Genomic DNA, 19,517 nt, shown 5'->3' with positions numbered 1-19,517 from the left:
ATGGACCTCTACCTTTTGATGAGGTTTGAAGTCACTGGGCTCAAGGTCACCAAGGCTTATAATAGATTTTCTGTCACGCTTTTCTTACAGTTTTTCATAGGGCCTTTAATACTTTACCGATCTCTTACATATTTGCCATGTAGGTACCTTGCATGGACCTCTACCTTTTGATGCTGTTTGAGGTCACTGGACTCAAGGTCACCAAGGCTATTAATATATTTTTCGTCATGCTTTTGTAACAGTTTCGCATAACACCTTCAATACTTTACCGATCTCTTTTATATTTGGCATGTAGGTACCTTGCATGGGCCTCTACCGTTTGATGAGGTTTGAGGTCACTGGGGTCAAGGTCAAGGTCACAGAGGCTAATAAAATATTTTTTGAGATGGTTATTAACACATAGATTGACAAAGCCCATCATCAGGGAGCATCCATTAGTTTCACCGATATTCTTGTTCCTTATATGGTTATATTAAAACCTTATTAACTCACTAGAAGTAACTTTTAAGGTCCAATCTTTATGAAACTTGGTCAGAATATTTGTCCTAATGATAGCTTGGCTGAGTTGAACATGATTATGGTTCGTCAAAAATATTGCCACCTGGGGCAGGGAATTTTTCCTTATATGGCAATAGTAAAACATTGTTTACACTCTAGAAGTCACATTTTTACCAGAAGTTCCAGGTGAGCGACTGTGGGCCTCCAGTCATATTGTTATAGAAAAAAGACTTTTGGCGTGTATCACTCGTAACTCTACCAGGATTTCTTGAAAAGAAAATATGCAAACATATTAACCAGCATTTGAACATGCATCTTTATATTTTGGTTCATGTTTTTTTTCCACATAAAACCATAGTGACAAGGCCTTTTTGCAATATATCTTATTTTTGATCGGGTCCTGCAAAACTCAGAAAGTATTGATGCTGAAAGGCTGAAACATTACAAACATATAAACCAGCATGTGAACTTGCGTACCTTTATATTTTGGTTCAGGCTTTTTACATATCCAAAGTTATGGCCCGTGTTGGCAACAAAGTCACATATGTAATTTGCGTCATGCATTACTTAAAAGTATTGTATCGCAAATGTTTAATTTGGATAACACTGTACATCCACTTATTTTGTGATTATACTTAATATGCTGGTATTATTTTCAGACTAACAGATGAATGTTATGGCATCAATGTATTATGATCAAATTTATTGTTTGGCAGTTGTCTTACGTCTACTTTTGTTTGATTGTTATATAGATTTGGCTATCCAGGTCCGTCATACCTGGAAAGAGTGACTGATGAGTTGAAAACCAAGGGAGTTACACATGCTGATATCAATCTGAATGATAAATTGGAAAGCACTATCTATTCTGACTAGAACTTTAGGATGTAGATAATTGTACATGCATGTTTGTCACCACGTGAATAATTGAGACACTAAACTATATATTTAACATCTGGATTTGTTGTGATATCTAATGCTGTTTACCATATAAGTGTGTGCTTTTGATATTTTTAATATATTATATATTATATATATATAAATAAGATGAGAGTTTAAAGTTAAACGTTAACAGTCAAATAACAAACTGAGCCCAGTATAGTCAGTACCATGTACATGTCATGTCATGTATATCAAATACTGTCTTTAAATAAACTAATGAATAATTAAACACCAACATTGCTAACATGGCACACTTTCTGTGTATTATTTCTTATTAGGAGTCTTAATTGAACGATATCCTAGGCCTTAATAAATGAATATAATTAAACTAATTATTCATCCACAGTCTTCAATTTGTATTCAATATTTAATTGCGCTGCATTGTTTAAAGCTTAAAGAAGCTTGTTAGCCAGCCGGACTATACCAAAATTTGAAATGGAGTTGCCGAGGCCAAAATCTACTAGTCTCCGGATTAAGGGAAAACAGGAATTTCCATCCCTCATAATAAGTTAATCAGGTCAAATCTCACAAAAACCATGTTGCCACTCAAAGGGCCACATTATGACTCAACCTTGGTGAAGCTAAATCATAATGTTTATCTTTTATATCAAGACCAAGTTCAAATCTGGGTTATGGGTGTCAAAAAAACTGAGACACAAATAAAATCTTAGAAACAGTGTTTACACCTTATTTCCACTCTAGTGGCCTCATCTATGTGTTTTAAGCTCCACTTGCCAGAGGCCAGCGGGGCTTATGTCATGGTCCTGTGTCCGTCGTGCGTGCATGCGTCCATGCGTGCGTGCGTGTGTTAACTTTTTCTTTAAACATCTTCTTGTCCTAAACTACAAGTCCAATTCTGATAAAACTTCTCACCAATGATCCTGGGGTGAACCTCTTTCAAATTTGTACAAATAATGACCCTGGAGTCAAATTTGACCCCGCCCCGTGGGTCAATAAATTGCCTGTTTTGTGCAAACTTTAAAAATCTTTGTGTCCATAATCATTGGGCCTAGTGCTACCACATTTGGTATGTAGTGACATTTAATAGTTCTCTACTTTGTTTTTTCGAATTATGCCCCTGGGGTCAAATTTGATCCTGCCCCGGGGTTCACAAAAATGATCATATGCTTATTTAAAGCCTATTTTGTGCAAACTTTAAACATCTTTTTGTCCATAACCGTAGGGCCTATGGCTACCAGATTCGGTATGTAGTGACATCTAATAGTTCTCTACTTAGTTCAAATTATGCCCCTGGGGTCAAATTTGACCCTGCCCCAGGGATAACAAAAATGAACATACGCTTACATAAGGCCTATTTTGTGCAAATTTTAAAAATCTTGTCCATAACCGTACGGCATAGGGCTACCAAATTTGGTATGTTGTGACATCTAATAGTCCTCTACAAAATTTGTTCAAATTAAGCCCCTGGGATCAAATTTGACCGTTACCCAGGGGTCACAAAATTTAACATATGCTTATATTGGGCCTATTTTGTGCAAACTTTAAAAATATCTTGTCCATAACATTTGGCCCTATTTCTACCAAATTTGGTATGTATTAAAATCTTAAAGTTCTCTAACAAGTTTTTTCAAATTATGCCCCTGGGGTCAAATTTGACCCTGCCCCGGGGGTCACAAAAATGAACATATGCTTAAATAAGGCCTTTTTGTGCAAACTTTAAAAATCTTGTTCATAATTATAGAGCCTAGGGCTACTAAATTTGGTATAGAGTGACATCTAATAGTCCTCTACCAAATGTGTTCAAATTATTCCCCTAGGCTCAAATTTGACCCTGCCCCAGGGGTCACAAAACTGAACATATGCTTATATAAAGCCTCTTTTTGTGCAAACTTTAAAAATCTTCCTGTCCATAACCATTGGGCCTAGGGCTTCCAAATTTGGTATGTAGTGACATCTTATGGTTCTCTACCAAGTTTGTTCAAATTATGTCCCTTGGGCCAAATTTAACCCTTGAAGGCTCCAATTAAAAAGTTGTTCAAGAAAATTTGATTCGTCAAAAAACATGACCACAGGAAGTCGTTGAACTTTGCATGTTTATTCGTTTTTGCTATTTATCCATTATGGGATGAATAAACTAATTTCTTCTCAAACTCAAAGTTTATCAAAAGACACTTTTAATAACTTTTTAGTTATAAGAGATAAATGCATACATGTCGAGCGTAAAAAGGTAGACCAACATGTGAACTATCCATAAATGTTAACCCTTTATCAAACCACACATTTTGGACTGCCCCAAATTGAAAGAGATTGCAGACGGGAAATAATATTGTAAAGGACTATTTATAAATTGGCTGGGTGGGGTAGAAATCATTGTGATAAAAGGAGAAATTGCTCATCGTAAGCAATTTCTCCTTTTTGAAACAGGAAGTCCTGTTTTCAAAACGAAATCAAACTCTTCAGAAGGAGTTATGGTCTATTGGAACAAACAACCTTTACAAAGTTATCATTCATGCTGCCTTTCGGCACCTCATGAGCCTGAAAATCTTGTAACTTTATGTTTCCTCAGGCAGATATATTCTTTGTACAATTAACAATTTTTTCACCACGTTAACAATCCTGCTACACTCGCTTATGCCCCAAGAATGAAGTTAAGTTTAGGTGATCTACGTCATTAGGTATTTTGCATATGTCATTAACTATATAAGTAACAGAAACTTTGAAACCTACAAACACTTTTTTGAATTTTGGAAAAAGATTCATGATTGAATGTAGGAACTTTCATTAATCTTTTTGAACATGTGTGGATTTGATCTTCAGCATCTAAAAATATGTGAAATAGAAAGAACGACAATATCTTATGGAGAGATAAATGTACCTAAGTTATAAGTAAAGGACCTGTGCGACAATTTCCGGGCTTTCTAGTCTGTTTAGTTAACACCGTAGTAACGTTTTCCATGTATAAAAATGCTCACCCTTCAAACTTTAAGCGCCCAGTGTGACGAGGGATAAAAAGAGAAAGTCACATGCTAGAGTACATTTCAACCCATGCGCATTGCACGTTTTTTTCGCATAAAAAAACAGTGGAGCGATACTGGGCCATAATGGCCCTCTTGTTTTATAAAACCTGGACATACTGTTGATCTTGACATTATCTAGACTATAATTCAATATCGGTCATGTGCGTCTGGAAACCATGCCACTAGGTCAGATCTTTAAAATGTTATTACTTCTCTATGGCCAACATTTATAACTCAAGGTTTATGAAACAAGGATAGAATATTTATCTTGACAATATCCAGGCAAAGTTTTTATATTGAGCTGTTGCGTCCAATCAATGTCACTAGGTTATACCTTGAATATAAACTTGTTACCAATATAGAGGAAACATTTATGAATCGGTCTTGATGAAACTTGGTGAGAATGTTGAACTTTACAATATGAATGCCATATTTGAATCTAGATCAAGTGGGGTAAAAAACTAGATGACCAAGTCTCTTCAACAATTGGTGTCAATGAACGCAGGTGAGCGCTTAAGGGCCATTATTATCATTGCCCTTTTGTTCTATTTTACTTGTGTTACTTTCTAAGCTATACTAATTTACAAAAAAAGTGTCAAGAAGAGCCATTTGTAATTATTGGACATAGTTAATTTTGTTGTCTTGTTGTTTTTAGCTCCCCTGAGCACAACGTGCTCATGGTGAGCTTTTTTTGTGTGATTGCCTTTTGTTCGTTGTGCGTTGTACGGTGTCAACACTTGCCTTGTTAACTCTCTAGAGGCCACATTTTTTGTCAAATCTTCATGAAATTTGGTCAGAAGATTGGTCTCAATAATATCTTGAATGAGTTCGAAACTGGTTACGTTTGCTTGAAAAACATGGCTGTCAAGGGGCAGGGTATTTTTCCTTATATGGCTATATATGGCTATAGTAATATCTTGTTAACACTCTAGAGGCCACATTTATTGTCTGATCTTCATGAAACTTGTCAGAAGAATCATCCCAATAATATCTTGGACGAGGTCGAAAATAATTCCGGTTGGTTGAAAAACATGGCCGCCAGGGGGCCGGGCATTTTTCCTTATATGGCTTTTGTAAAACCTTGTTAACTCTCTAGAGGCCACATTTATTGTCCAATCTTCATGAAATTTAGTCAGAAGATTTGTCTTATTGATATCTTGGATGAATTAGAAAATGATAACGTTTGCTTGAAAAACATGGCCAAGGGGCCGTGCATTTTTCCTTATATGGCTATAGCAAAATCTTGTTTACACTCTAGAGGCCACAATTTTAGTCCGATCTTCCTGAAACTCGGTCAGAAGATTCATCCCAATAATATCTTAGATGAGTTCAAAAATAATACAGGTTGGTTGAAAAACATGGCCACCACTGGGACGGGGCATTTTTCTTTAAATGGCTATAGTAAAACCTTGTTAACGCTCTAGAGGTCAATTTTATTTTCCGTTCATCATGAAACTTGGTCAGAAGATTTGTCCTTCCGGTAATGATTTCTTGGATGAGTTCGAAAACGGTTTTGGTTGCTTTAAAAACATGGCCACCAAGGGCAGGGCATTTTTCCTTATATGGTAGTAAAACTTTGTTAACACTCTCGAGGCCACATTCATTGTCCAATCTTCATGAAATGTGGTCTGAAGATTGGTCTCAAGGATATCTTGGATGAGTTCGAAAATAATTATGTTTGCTTGAAAAAACATGGCTTCCAAGGGGCGGGGCATTTGTCCGTATATGGCTATAGTAAAATCTTTTTAACACTCTAGAGGCCACATTTATTGTCCAATCTTCATGAAACTTGGCCAAAAGATTCATCCCAATAATATCTTGGACGAGTTCAAAAATGATGCCCGTTGGTTGAAAAACATAGCTGCCAGGGGGCGGGCATGTTTTACTTATATGGCTATAGTAAAACCTGTTAACACTAGAGGCCACATTTAATTTCCGATGTTCATGAAACTTGGTCAGAAGATTTGTCCCAATAATATCTTGTTATCTCAGGTGAGTGACTTTGGGCCTTTCAGGCCCTCTTGTTTTAAATTCATATCCCTGATTTTATGTTGCTATTCAACATGTGTTAAGATAACAACAGATCTATAGAAATTCATCGGATACCAATATTGTATAACATAAATACTACATTGATATAAAATAACTACTACATCGATTGTAAGTAACTTAACATTACTAAAGTAATGTAAATACCTTTATTTTATCTTCAACAGTGTTGCAGTATACCTTCATTATATTATAACTTTGCAAGCATTGTGTATTCCAAGTAGAAATTTGCGCAGTCAATCATTATAGATGCTTTGTCTTGTCATTTCGTATACAATTGATACAGTAACACTTTATAATTAAACAACGCTCATGCATGTTGATCATTATGCTTATACCGTAATAACTGATTGATTTTCACACAATTATGATGCTGTAAGTATGTTGTATTTATTCAGATTCACATTATTTGTCTGATTGGAATACTTGTTGTGTTATTAAAATAATATGATTATTAATTAAAATAGTGTGATGATAGGGAATCATCCCTATATTTTGAATTGATTTTACCTATTATAAATGTTTTGTAATTAATGTTATGTGGTGTTTGTACAAGTGGGTAATAAGTCAAGTAAACTTTCGCTAAGTTTGCGATTTGTATACCTTTAAAGGGGCCCTCCAACAGATTTTGGCATGTATTGAAGCTTGCCATTAAATGCTTTAAATGCTTTATATTAAATTTAAAAAATATAAATTTAAACATTTCAATTAAAAATCTCCTGTAAAAAAGCAAGACTACAATTTTAAAAAAGGAAAAAAAGTAAACCTCAACAGGGCTTGAACCACTGACCCCTGGATTCTGGAGTCCTGAAGTAAAAAGCCTCCTGCCTAGACCACTCGACCATCCACGCTCATGTTTTGAGCGGATGTATTTTATAGCTATATAAGCAATCCTCTTAGTTTCCCAAAATATCGTTTCGCGTCGATATGACGCTTTATCTGTTGGACGGCCCCTTTAAATAAGATTTTCTGAAAAAGTGTGTTATGTTATTGTTAAGTGATGAATACAATTTTGCAAGTTTTAAGCGGTTTTACGGTAGATTTATATATAGATGAGATTTTAACCATATCACCTTTATTTTTCTTTCATGTTTATATTTTGATGTTTAATGACTTGTTTAAAGAAATATTCCAGACCTGATATGGATATGCAGATTAATTTTGACAGAATTGGATTCATATCAAAAGATGTTTATTGTCTCCTTTTGGTGGTTTGCGCTCTGTGTGTCAGTCTGTCACACATCCTGTGATAACTTTTAAAGATCTTCATATTTTTTCATGAAACTTGGAAAATTTACAGATGGCAATATGGAGATTATGCACGTCATTTCATTTGTTCCTACGTCAAGAATTATGGTTGCTATGGCAACAAATAGACTATAAATATTTCTGAAAATGGTGGATCCTGCAATAACTTTAAAAGTTCTTTATATTTTTTCATGAAACTTGAAACATGGATGAATGGCAATATGGAGATTATGCATGTCATTTCATTTCGTTCCTATGTCAAGAATTCTGTAAGTTATTAATAAAAAAAATAAAGTATATTATTGATTCAAACTATGAATTTACTCCAGATAGTTTGCACTTTAGTCAGTGAGTTGTAATTTGTAAAAAAAAATTGTGACCTAGTTTTTTTATTTTTAGCTCACCTGTCACCAAGTGACACGGTGAACTTATGTGATCATGTGATGTCCGGCTTCCGTTGTGCGTGTGTGCGTCCGTCCGTCAACAATTTGTTTGTGTAGACAGTAGAGGTCACAGTTTTCATCCAATCTTTATGAAATTTGGTCAGAATGTTTTTCTTGATAAAATCTGGGTTGGGATTGTATTTGGGTCATATGTGGTCAAAAACTAGGTCACTAGGTCAAATAAAAGAATAACCTTGTGTAGACAGTAGAGGTCACAGTTTTCATCCAATTTTTATAAAATTTGGTCAGAATGTTTATCTTGATCAAATCTGGGTTGGGATTGTATTTTGGTCATCTGGGGTCAAAAACTAGGTCACTAGGTCAAATAATAGAAAAACCATATGAAGACAATATAAGACACAGTTTTCATCCAATCTTTATGAAATTTGGTCAGAATGTTTATCTTAATAAAATCTGGGTTTGGATTGTATTTGGGTCATCCTGGGTCAAAAACTAGGTCACAAGGTCAAATAATAGAAAAACCTTGTCTAGACAATAGAGGTCACAGTTTTCATCCAATCTTTATGAAATTTGGTCAGAATGTTTATCTTCATAAAATCTGGGTTGGGATTGTATTTGGGTCATCTGGAGTCAAAAACTAGGTCACTAGGTCAAATAATAGAAAAACCTTGCGTAGACAATACAGGTCACAGTTTTCATCTGATCTTTATGAGTCAGGTGAGCGATTTAGGGCTATCATGGCCCTCTTGTTAATTTTAGTCTTAATCTGGTGTTATGATAAGATGTAGAGAAATGCATTTGAAGATTTTGGCAAAATTCTATCTTAAAGAACTTTTAAATCTCTAATATGTTGCTGACATAAAATAATTTTTATTGTCTTTAGAGTTTATACAATTGTATTTCTTAATATTTCTATCAAGGAGGTTATTGGAAAAGTTTGGTTTCTTTCAACGTAAATTGATTTACTAAGGCCTATAAACTACTGAAATTTCACAAGTTTCAAATTGTATCTGTGATGATTTTTTTTACACAAGTAGATATTTACCAGGTTTTGCTTATACATGTATTATTACCCGCCAATGGCGGAGTTATATAGACTTTGCTTTGTTTGTCTGTCCGTCGGTCAGTTGGCCCGTCTGTCTGTCACAAAACTTTTCATGGCTATATCTAAGAAACTATATAAGATATCAAGATATTGTTTTTGTATTGTGGAACTTTTCAAGGCCATAACTCAGATAGGCTACACGATTTAAATATGAAACTGGTGTGTAGTTTTAATTGAGGACAAGTGCAATGCATAAAAACAATTTCCCTACTCTTAAATATTGTTAAGGATTATACCATATATCAAGGGATTTGCATCCATCCTTTAACAAAGTTTATTTTGCGGGGGATATCAATTCAAAGAATTTGCTTGTTGTAAATAAAATCAAAACAACACCAGTGATACTATGTTTTCATATCAATTATCACATAGTATTTTGTGTTTTATATGTACACAAATTAAATATAATCACTAAAGCTGATACAACAACCCTAATATACTTTTGTTGCTAACAAGTGCATTACTGGTTTCTAATTACTTTCTTGTGGCTTTACCAAAATCTTTAATTATTTAATTTAGACATGAAGTTTACTAATGTTAATGACCATACTTTATCTGCAAAAAAATCCCTCTATATGGAAATGTTAACTATGTACTTTGTATTCTAATAAATAATAATATGTTATTGTTAATACATATGGCTGTTAAAATGTGCGCATCATCGGAACTATTGTGCCCAATAAAGACAGATATGTATTTCCCAGGTATTGTTTAAAATTTATAAATTATTTATGCATGTTGCTACAGTGTGCTATGCATATAGTGTTTATCAAAAATAATATTAAATTGCATAACTTCTTTTTGTTACAACATTTAACGAAACCATGTTACTTAATTCGTATTATTAGACCAAAATTGAACACACTCTCTTCTGTATATATGTTACCAGTAAACACTGTGACCTCTAATACATAATTTAGTTTGGTTCACATGACCCTTGTCAAAGACTTAAGCTTGCAATTATTTAAAAAGAACATTTATAAGGTTCCATACACGGATGGAGTAAAATAGATAAAGGACTTCGCCATCAATGTAAACAGTGTTGCCACTTAACCATGAAACACGTGGGTGAACTTAAGGGAATATGAATACAATGTATAGGGGAACATTAAAATATATACTAAATACAGATAGAGTTCCGATAAAACCTGATTTATGTTGGTGTTCTATGCAATTTCGTTTTATTTCACTTGAGAATCTGTTAATTGATACCTAAAAAGCTACTTCCTTTGAACTGCAAAACTTAACTATTATTTTGACATGAACATCACAAAACATAGTTTTGAGTACTGACAATAATACATTACGATATGTGGCGTATGAGGATAATCGTCACTACCTAATAAACTTAAGTTTCAGACGTTGTGTATTACTCTCACATTTGCAACTGTTTCTGCTAGCATAATGGCGTTTGTGAAACAGATTACCTGTAAGGCAAACACCATTTTCTGATTAACCTTACAATAATATTACATTTGCTTGAATATGGTATTATAGTTGTAAGATGCGAAACTTTAAAGCCTGGCATCAGGCGCTTTAAGAACAGTGGTGTTAAACAAAACGACATTAACATATATAAATCTTGAAATGCAGTTACATGCTTTGATTAAGTTGCATGTACAATATTTCTCTAATCAAAACCTCGTAACAGAAAATGTATGTCATACATCATCGCTTTTAGTTAAGTGTTTGTCTCATGTATTGTGGAAAAATATGTTTATGTATATGGCATGCATGGTGTGTATGTTAGTCAAAAATAAATATACGCTTAACTTTTTGTTTTGCTTTCATCAATCGTCGGTATGCATGAATACGACTCTGCAGAAAGTTCATCCGCTGATTGTGTACCTTTTGTACAAGAGCGGACAAGATATGATATTTTCCTTAGCACCTGTCCATCGGTAGGATGGTGTTTCAGTATGGTCTCTTTTGTGAGGCTAAATGGCAAGTTAACATGACCTTCGAATACACTTGGGGACTTTTCTAACGCATCACTTTTCAAACTTGAATATCTCAATTATGAGTAAAGATATTGATTTGAATTTTTACATACGATCAATTGACTACATTCTATGCAAGCTCATGATAAAATCATTCCGCCGTGACGATTGGAAACTTTAGCACGTGGGGTAGGTATGGTTCCATATTTTGCGCGTGAAAATGTTGAAACGCGATTTAATTCTTGTTTTATCTCAATTTAATTATTTTAGGTGGGTTCTAACACAAGGAAAACATTAAATTAATTTACAAAACAATATGGCTCGTATGAATATTCAGGCGCGAATACAAGAAAAATATAACATTAATTAAAGAAAGACAATATGGCTCGTATGAATATATTCAGGAGCAAAACGGCTCAATCGGCATGTTGCAAGCCGGTCAGTTATTAAGACGTGTAAGTTTATGCGTTTTACTTTTCACATTGTATTATTTAACGTTGTCCGAGTGACTTTGACTTTTGAAGTGACGTTTTTAGCTCACCTGATTGCTCAAGTGAGCTTTTCTGACCGGTCTTTGTCTCTTTGTCCGTTGTCCGTCCGTCCGTGAACATTTGCTCGTAAACACTCTAGAGGCCACATTTGTTGTCCCATCTTCATGAAACTTGGTAAGAAGCTTTGCCCTCCCCCCAAAAAAATCTCGGCCGAGTTCGAAACTGGGTTGTGCCGAATCAAAAACTAGGTAACTAGGTCAAAAAAAGAAAAACCTTGTAAACACTGTGGAAGTCACATTGTATGTTCAATCTTCATGTAACTTTGTCAAAATGTTTGTCTTAATGATATCTTGATTGAGTTCAAAAGTGGTTCCGGTCTGTTGAAAATTATGGCCGCCAGTGGGCGGGGCAATTTTCCTTATTTGGCTGTAGAGAAACCTTGTAAACACTGTAGAAGTCACAATTTTTGCCCAATCATCATGAAAGGTGGTCAAAACATTGATTCAATTGATATCTCGGACGAGTTCGGAAATGGTCCAGATCGGTGAAAAAACATGGCCGCCAGTGGGCGGGGCATTTTTCTCTATTTGGCTATAGAGAAACCTTTTAAACACACTTACTTAAAGTCACAATCTTTGTCCAATCATCACGAAAGTTGGTCAGAACATTGGTTTTATTGATATCTTGGACGAGTTCGAAAATGGTTCAGATTGGTGAAAAACATGGCCGCCAGTGGACGGGGCATTTTTCTGTATATGTATATAGTGGCAGTTTTCCCTATTTGGCTATAGAGAAACCTTGTAAACACTCTAGAAGTCACAATTTTTGCCCAATCATCATGAAAGTTGGTCAAAATATTGGTTTTATTGATATCTGGGACGAGTTCGACAATGGTTTGGATCGGTGAAAAACATGGCCGCCAGTGGGCGGGACATTTTTCTCGATATGTATATAGTGAAAACATGTTAACACTCCAGAAGTCAAATTTTTGGCACAATTTTCATGAAATTTGGTCAGAACATTTGTTTCTTTAATAAGAGAATTGAGTTAAAAAATGGTTTCGGTCAAACCTTGTGATCAAACACTATGGAAGTCACATTTTTATGCCCCCTTCGAAGAAGAGGGGGTATATTGTTTTGCTCATGTCGGTCCATATGTCTATCAACCAGATGGTTTCCGAATGATAAGTCAAGAACGCTTAGGCCTAGGATCACGAAACTTCATAGATACATTGATCATGACTCGCAGATGACCCCTATTGATTTTGAGGTCACTAGGTCAAAGGTCAAGGTCACGGTGACCCGAAATAGTAAAATAGTTTCCGGATGATAACTCAAGAATGCTTACGCCTAGGATCATGAAACTTCATAGGTAAATTGATCATGACTCGCAGATGACCCCTATTGATTTTGAGGTCACTAGGTCAAAGGTCAAGTCACGGTGACCCGAAATAGTAAAATAATTTCTGGATGATAACTCAAGAACGCTTATGCCTAGGATCATGAAACTTCATAGGTACATTGATGGTGACTCACAGATGACCCCTATTGAATTTCAGGTCACTAGATCAAAGGTCAAGGTCACGGAGACCCGAAACAATTAAATGGTTTCCGGATGAAAGCTCAAGAACGCTTATGCCTAAGATCATGACAGTTCATAGGCACATTGATCATGACTGGCAGATGACCCCTATTGATTTTTATGTCACTAGGTCAAAGGTCAAGGTGACCCGAAATAGTAAAATGGTTTCCGGATGATAACTCAACGCTTATGCTTAAGATCATGAAACTTCATAGGTACATTGATCATGACTTGCAGATGACCCCTATTGATTTTCAAGTCACTAGGTCAGAGGTCAAGGTCACGGTGACTGAACTTAGAAAAATGGTTTCCGGATGATAACTCAAGAACGCTTACGCCTAGGATCATGAAACTTCATAGGTACATTGAGGTGACCCAAAATAGTAAAACTGTTTAACTCAAGAATGCTTATGCATAGGATGATGAAACTTCATAGGTACATTGATCATGACTCGCAGATGACCCCTATTGATTTTCAGGTCACTAGGTCTAAGGTCAAGGTCACGGTGTTTCAACTTAGAAAAATGGTTTCCAGATGATAACTCAAGAAGGCCTATGCCTAGGATCATGAAACTTCATAGGTACATTGATAATGACTTTCAGATGACCCATATTGACTTTTAGGTCACTAGGTCAGGGTCATGGTTACTTGACACAGTTAAATGGTTTTTGGATGATAACTAAAGAAAGCTTACGCATAGGATCATGAAACAATATAATGGTCAAGTTGATAGAATTTTCTTATTAAATCAATCAAAAATGGAATTGATCATGTAGATATTTTGAACGCCTTATAACTTTGTTATCCATCGGACATGTGTGCATTATAATCATTGCATCTTTTTAGCTCACCTGATTGCCCAGGTGAGCTTTTGTGACCGGTCTTTGTCCGTCATCTGTCCGTCCGTCCACATTTGTTCGTAAACACTCTAGAGGCCACATTTATTGTCCGATTTTCATGAAACTTGGTCAGAAGCTTTGTCCCAAGGAAATCTCGGTTGAGTTCGAAACTGGGTCGTGCCGGGTCAAAAACTAGGTACTAGGTAAAAAAAAGAACAAACTTGTAAACACTGTAGAAGTCACATTTCATACCCAATCTTCATGTAACTTTGTCAAAATGTTTGTCTTAATAATATGTTAGTTGAGTTCAAAAGTGGTTCTGGTCCGTTGAAAAACATGGCCGCCAGGTGAGTGAACTAGAGCCATCTTGGCCCTCAAGTTAATTTGTTAAGTTTTATATTTTGTTGTATTTCAATGTCAATTGAATTTTCAGGAATTATCAGATCTGTGTTGAAGTATTCTTGGTCCAAATTTCAACACAAGCCGTTCATTAATAAGGGAGCTATATTGATATGATTAAGTGATGCGTTAGAAAAGTCTCCAAGTGTAGCTAAACTAACTACTTGTGAACAAATGATATATAGAGAACGCATTGACCACGATCATCTTAGTTAGTTTGTGGGTGCCTAGATATCGATTTCAAATGAAAGAACTATTACATTCAAAATATAAAGTTAAACGTAGTTTCTGACGATGTCAATGTTGCAAACATGGGCAATTGTCAACAGTTATTAAATAAATGCATATTCTTGTAAAATCAAACGCAGTCTCTTTACTAAGTTTATAACAATAATTGTGCAGATATCAAAAATCCGATTGGACTTGCACACCTTTCACGAATGAGTACCACTCTTGACCCAACCGGCTGTTTATTCCGGAGATGGACGAAGTGTTACGATTGGAATGAGTACTCGGTATTTCGTTTTTTTTTACACTAATATCTTAGTAGGAATATATCTTGCTAATGTATGTGTGCACCAATAAAATAACGAACACCGTATACAAAGATCCCCAAAGGTTTTCGCCATACGTGTATTACAATCCTTAAGACAAAGCTCAAGAGAAACCTCTTAGTCCGCTCGCATAGCATGTTGTAAGGTTGTGGAGATCTTAGGTACCACACTTTGGTGTCAACCGAACTTGGATGTTTGACTTACACCAACATTCGTTCATGTGTTTTCATGTGTGTTTTTTTTCCCGTTAACACTAACACATATTATAGACTGCTTCAAATGATGTGTGAAACGAAACGCAATTGAGAAATTTGTTTTAATCACTTTTTGTCATTTCTAATGTTATTAAATTTTAGATTGTTACAACAATACCACGACCACCACCACAAAGAAGTAACAGCATACATGTAGTTTACATCAAGAAAGGGATTTTTCTGTGAAAATAAAACGTAAAAGCACCTGTGCATGGACATGAGTATTTCTCGAAAAAACATACCACACATTTATTCATTTAGGTTATTTATAATGAAGATGGCGTTGTTGTTATTGCTGCTGCTATTTAGTTAACAATTATCAAGAACAAGCTAATGATGATAGAGCTGCATAATGATGATGATGATAAAGAAAATTAATATGATCATCATGTAAACGATTATAATGTTGTTTATGTTGATGATTATGATAATGATAACTTGAAACAAGTTAAAATGAAACGGCCTAAATTGACAGTTTACGATAACATAATTACCTCAATCTTGCCGAACGACTTTGCAACAACAGTGAATAAAGATTTGATTAAGAGAAAACCAAATGTAATGTATGGATAGCGACAAAATTACTTTTTAACTCATCTGAGCACAATGTGCTCATGATGAGCTTTTGTAATCGCCTTTTGTCCGTCGTCCAATGTGCGTCGTGCGGCGTCAACATTTGCATTGTTAACACTATAGAGGCCACATTTATTTTCCAATCTTCATGAAATTTGGTCAGAAGATTGGTCTCAATGATATCTTGGATGAGTTCGAAAATGGTTACGTTTGCTTGTAAAACATGACTGCCAAGGGGAGGGTCATTTTTCCTATAAAGCTATATATAGCTATAGTTAAACCTTGTTAACACTCTAGAGGCCACATTTATTGTCCGATTTTCATGAAACTTGGTCAGAAGATTAATACCAATAATATCTTTGACGAGTTCAAAAATAATGCCAGTTGGTTGAAAAACGTGGCCGCCAGGGGGGGGGGGGGCATTTTTCCTTATATGGCTTTACTCAAACCTTGTTGACACTCTAGAGGCCACAATTAATGTCCGATCGTCATGAATTTTGGCTAGCAGATTTTTCTCAATAATATATTGGATGAGTTCGAAAATTGTATTGGTTGGTTGAAAAACATGGCCGCCAAGGTGGCGGGACATTTTTCCTTATATAGCTTTTGTAAAAGATTGTTAACACTCTTGTGGCCACATTTATTGTCCAATCTTCATAAAATTTGGTCTCAATAATGTCTTGGAAGAGTACGAAAATGGTTACGTTTTTTGAAAAACATGGCTGCCAACTAGCGGGTCAGTTTTACTTATATGGCTATACATGTGTGTATATGGCTTTAGTAAAACCTTGTTTACGATCCACATTTATTATCCGATCTTCATGAAACTTGTACAGAAGATTCATCTATTAATATATTGGACGAGGTTGAAAATGATACCAGTCGGTTGAAAAATATAGCCGGCAGGGGGCGGGGCATGTTTCCTAAAATTGCTGAAGTAAAACCTTGTTAACACTCTAGAGGCAACATTGATTTTCCGATCATCATGAAACTTGGTCAGAAGATTTGTTCCAATTATATTGGACAAGTTCGAAAATGGGTCCGGTTGTTTCAAACATGGCCACAAGGGGGCGGAGCATTTTTCCTTATATGGCTATATATGGCTTTGGTACAACCATGTTAACACTCTATAGGCCATATTTATTGTCCGCTCTTCATGAAACATGTTCAGAAGATTTGTCCCAATGATATCTAAGATAATTTTTTAAATGGTTCCGGTTGGTTGAAAAACATGGCCGCCAAGGGGGCCGGGCATTTTTCCTCATAAAGTTATAGTAAAATCTTGTTAACACTCTAGAGGCAACATTTATTGTGTGACCATCATTAAACTGTGTCAGAAGATTTGTCCCAAAGACATCTTGGATAAGTTCGAAAATGGTTTCGTTTGCTTAATAAACATAGCCACCAGGGGCGGGACATTTTTCCTTAAACGGCTTTATGTGGCTTAAGTAAAACTCTAGAGGCCACATTTATTGTTCGATCTTCATAAAACTTGATTAGATGATTCATCCTAATTATATCTCGAACGAGTTTGAAAATGGTTTGGGTTGGTTTTAAAACATGTTCATCACGGGGCCGGGCATTTTTCCGTATATAGCTATAGTCAAACATTGTTAACACTCTAGATGTCACATTTTTGTCCGTCCATCATGAAACTTGGTCAGAAGATTTGTCCCAATGATATCTTAGATGAGTTGAAAAATAGTTACGGTTGGTTGAAAAACATGGGCACCAGTGGGCGGTGCATTTTCCCTTATTTGGCTATAGTAAAACCTTGTTAACAATATAGAGGCCACATTTATTGTGTGATCTTCATGAAACTTGGTCACCAGCATTGTCCCAATGATATCATGAACGAGTCGAAATAAAATTCTAGTTGGTTGTAAAGCATGGCCACCAGGGGGCAGGGCATTTTTCCTTATATAGCTATTGGAAAAAAAAATTAACACTCTTTAGGTCACATTTTTTGTCAAATCTTCATGAAACTTGGTCAGAATATTTGTTTGTAATGATATTTTGGATGTGTACGAAAATGTATCCAGTCTGTTGAAAAACGTTGCCGCCAGGGTTTTCACCATTCATGAAAGTTGGTTAGAAGATTTGTTCTAATGACATCTTGGGCTGCACGGAACAGGTCAGTTTCTTCGAATCTCAGGTGAACGACTTTGGGCCTTTCAGGCCCTCTTGTTTATTAATTTAAACGTATATATTTGTTTTCTATAAAACTAATTTAAAATAAAATCCTGCTCAGTGTCATTGAATGGCTTCTTGCATTTAAGTGGCAAAATTATTAATAAAATTGGGATATGATAGCAGGACATGTGAGCAGGCAATAATGGGGCTTTAAACAGATGTTTGTTTTGTTCAATAACTTAAGTGTGAAATTACCAGTTTGATAAGATTGTGATTACAGAAAAAAACACCGGTAGATGTTTGTTTTGCTTTTGTGAAATAAATGGAGTTGTAGACCTTTTCAATAAAAACGACATTTTAACACATGTCTCGTTTAGCACAAACATTAAAGCTGCTAAAGGAAAGACACCACATAAAATACGAACCGTCATGTCAACTTCAGCAACTTAATATTTGTGTTTTCCGACATTGTTCGAGTTTTAAGACAGAAATGGAATGTTCTAGTTTGAAATAATGTTAAATGTATCTAAGAAATAAATTTTGAGATATACTAGATAAGTAAAGTAATTAGCTTGCAAACAGGCACACACGGAAGGTAAAGTAATGGCATAGGCTATTATGACAACCTGAACATTGTTCCTACATCTGTTCCTTTAGGCTCACATATAGTTACGTTTTCCAAAGATAATAGTATTGGTTGTATCAGTCATTCTTAAACGTGTGGTTTTGAAGTTAAAATTATGAATTTTACACTGGCATTTTGATGACATTGTAATGAACACATTACCTGATATCATAATGCAACTGTATTTTATTAAGGTAGCTAAACAGCTATATTGATATGATGCACATTATTTCGTTCATATTGCCCAACTGGTATTATTAGAATAGCGTATATTAAAGTTTATATAAAAACAATTTACGTACTGCCATGTGTCATAAGTCTTAATTACTAATTTTTATTTGCAGCAATGTTTGGGTTCCAATGGAAATATGCACTGAAGAGTATGTACAGGCAGTATTGATCTACAGTGTAGTAGGTGCTCAGTCTTCATTGAGGGAGATCCACTTTGTTGATATTGTCCCTGAGGTCGTTGCACACATTCAGACACGGTTCGATGAGTATGTAAGAAAGGAGGATCTATCGAATGCAGATAAGTTTGGATCTTCCTCACTGCGCAAAAGAAAGACCAACGAAAAACATAACCCGGCTAGTGAATTGGGATTTCACACAGAAACAACCACCAAAGTATGCAGATATAGCTTTTATATAACTTTCAATTGTTGCGTAAGAAATCTTCTAAAAAAGTAAACTTTTGTTCAATTTTGTTGTTGACATTTCTGTGGACATTTTTCTCCTGATTAATAGATTTAAATGTGTTGATATTTTGCAATTTGGATGGCCATTTTTAAATACAAAATTTAACTGTATGTTATTTGTTTAACTGAGCAAGATATGCTTATAGTGCTTATTGTTGTCACTCTATGTCTGCCGTTAATTGTGGTGCATTATCTGTCACCACGCTAGAGG

General features: G+C 35.3%; 1 protein-coding gene across 3 annotated transcripts in view; it reads left to right on the top strand.

Moving 5' to 3' along the window:
* The window catches only part of LOC127841517 (uncharacterized), an 84,568-nt gene extending 73,575 nt beyond the window's left edge, over window positions 1–10,993 (top strand). For 2 of the 3 annotated variants that reach the window (XM_052370394.1, XM_052370396.1), the window contains exon 19: window positions 1,251–10,993. The gene's annotated coding sequence lies outside the window, so the exon portion shown is untranslated. The remainder of the gene's footprint in view (window positions 1–1,250) is intronic. The other variant, XM_052370395.1, reaches the window with a different exon arrangement.
* Window positions 10,994–19,517: the final 8,524 nt, after the last annotated feature.

The sequence above is a fragment of the Dreissena polymorpha genome, chromosome 8 (assembly GCF_020536995.1).
Source record: "Dreissena polymorpha isolate Duluth1 chromosome 8, UMN_Dpol_1.0, whole genome shotgun sequence".
Lineage (NCBI taxonomy): Eukaryota > Metazoa > Mollusca > Bivalvia > Myida > Dreissenidae > Dreissena > Dreissena polymorpha.
Note: the sequence above shows the minus strand (reverse complement) of the source record. Positions and strands in the feature narration are given on the sequence as shown.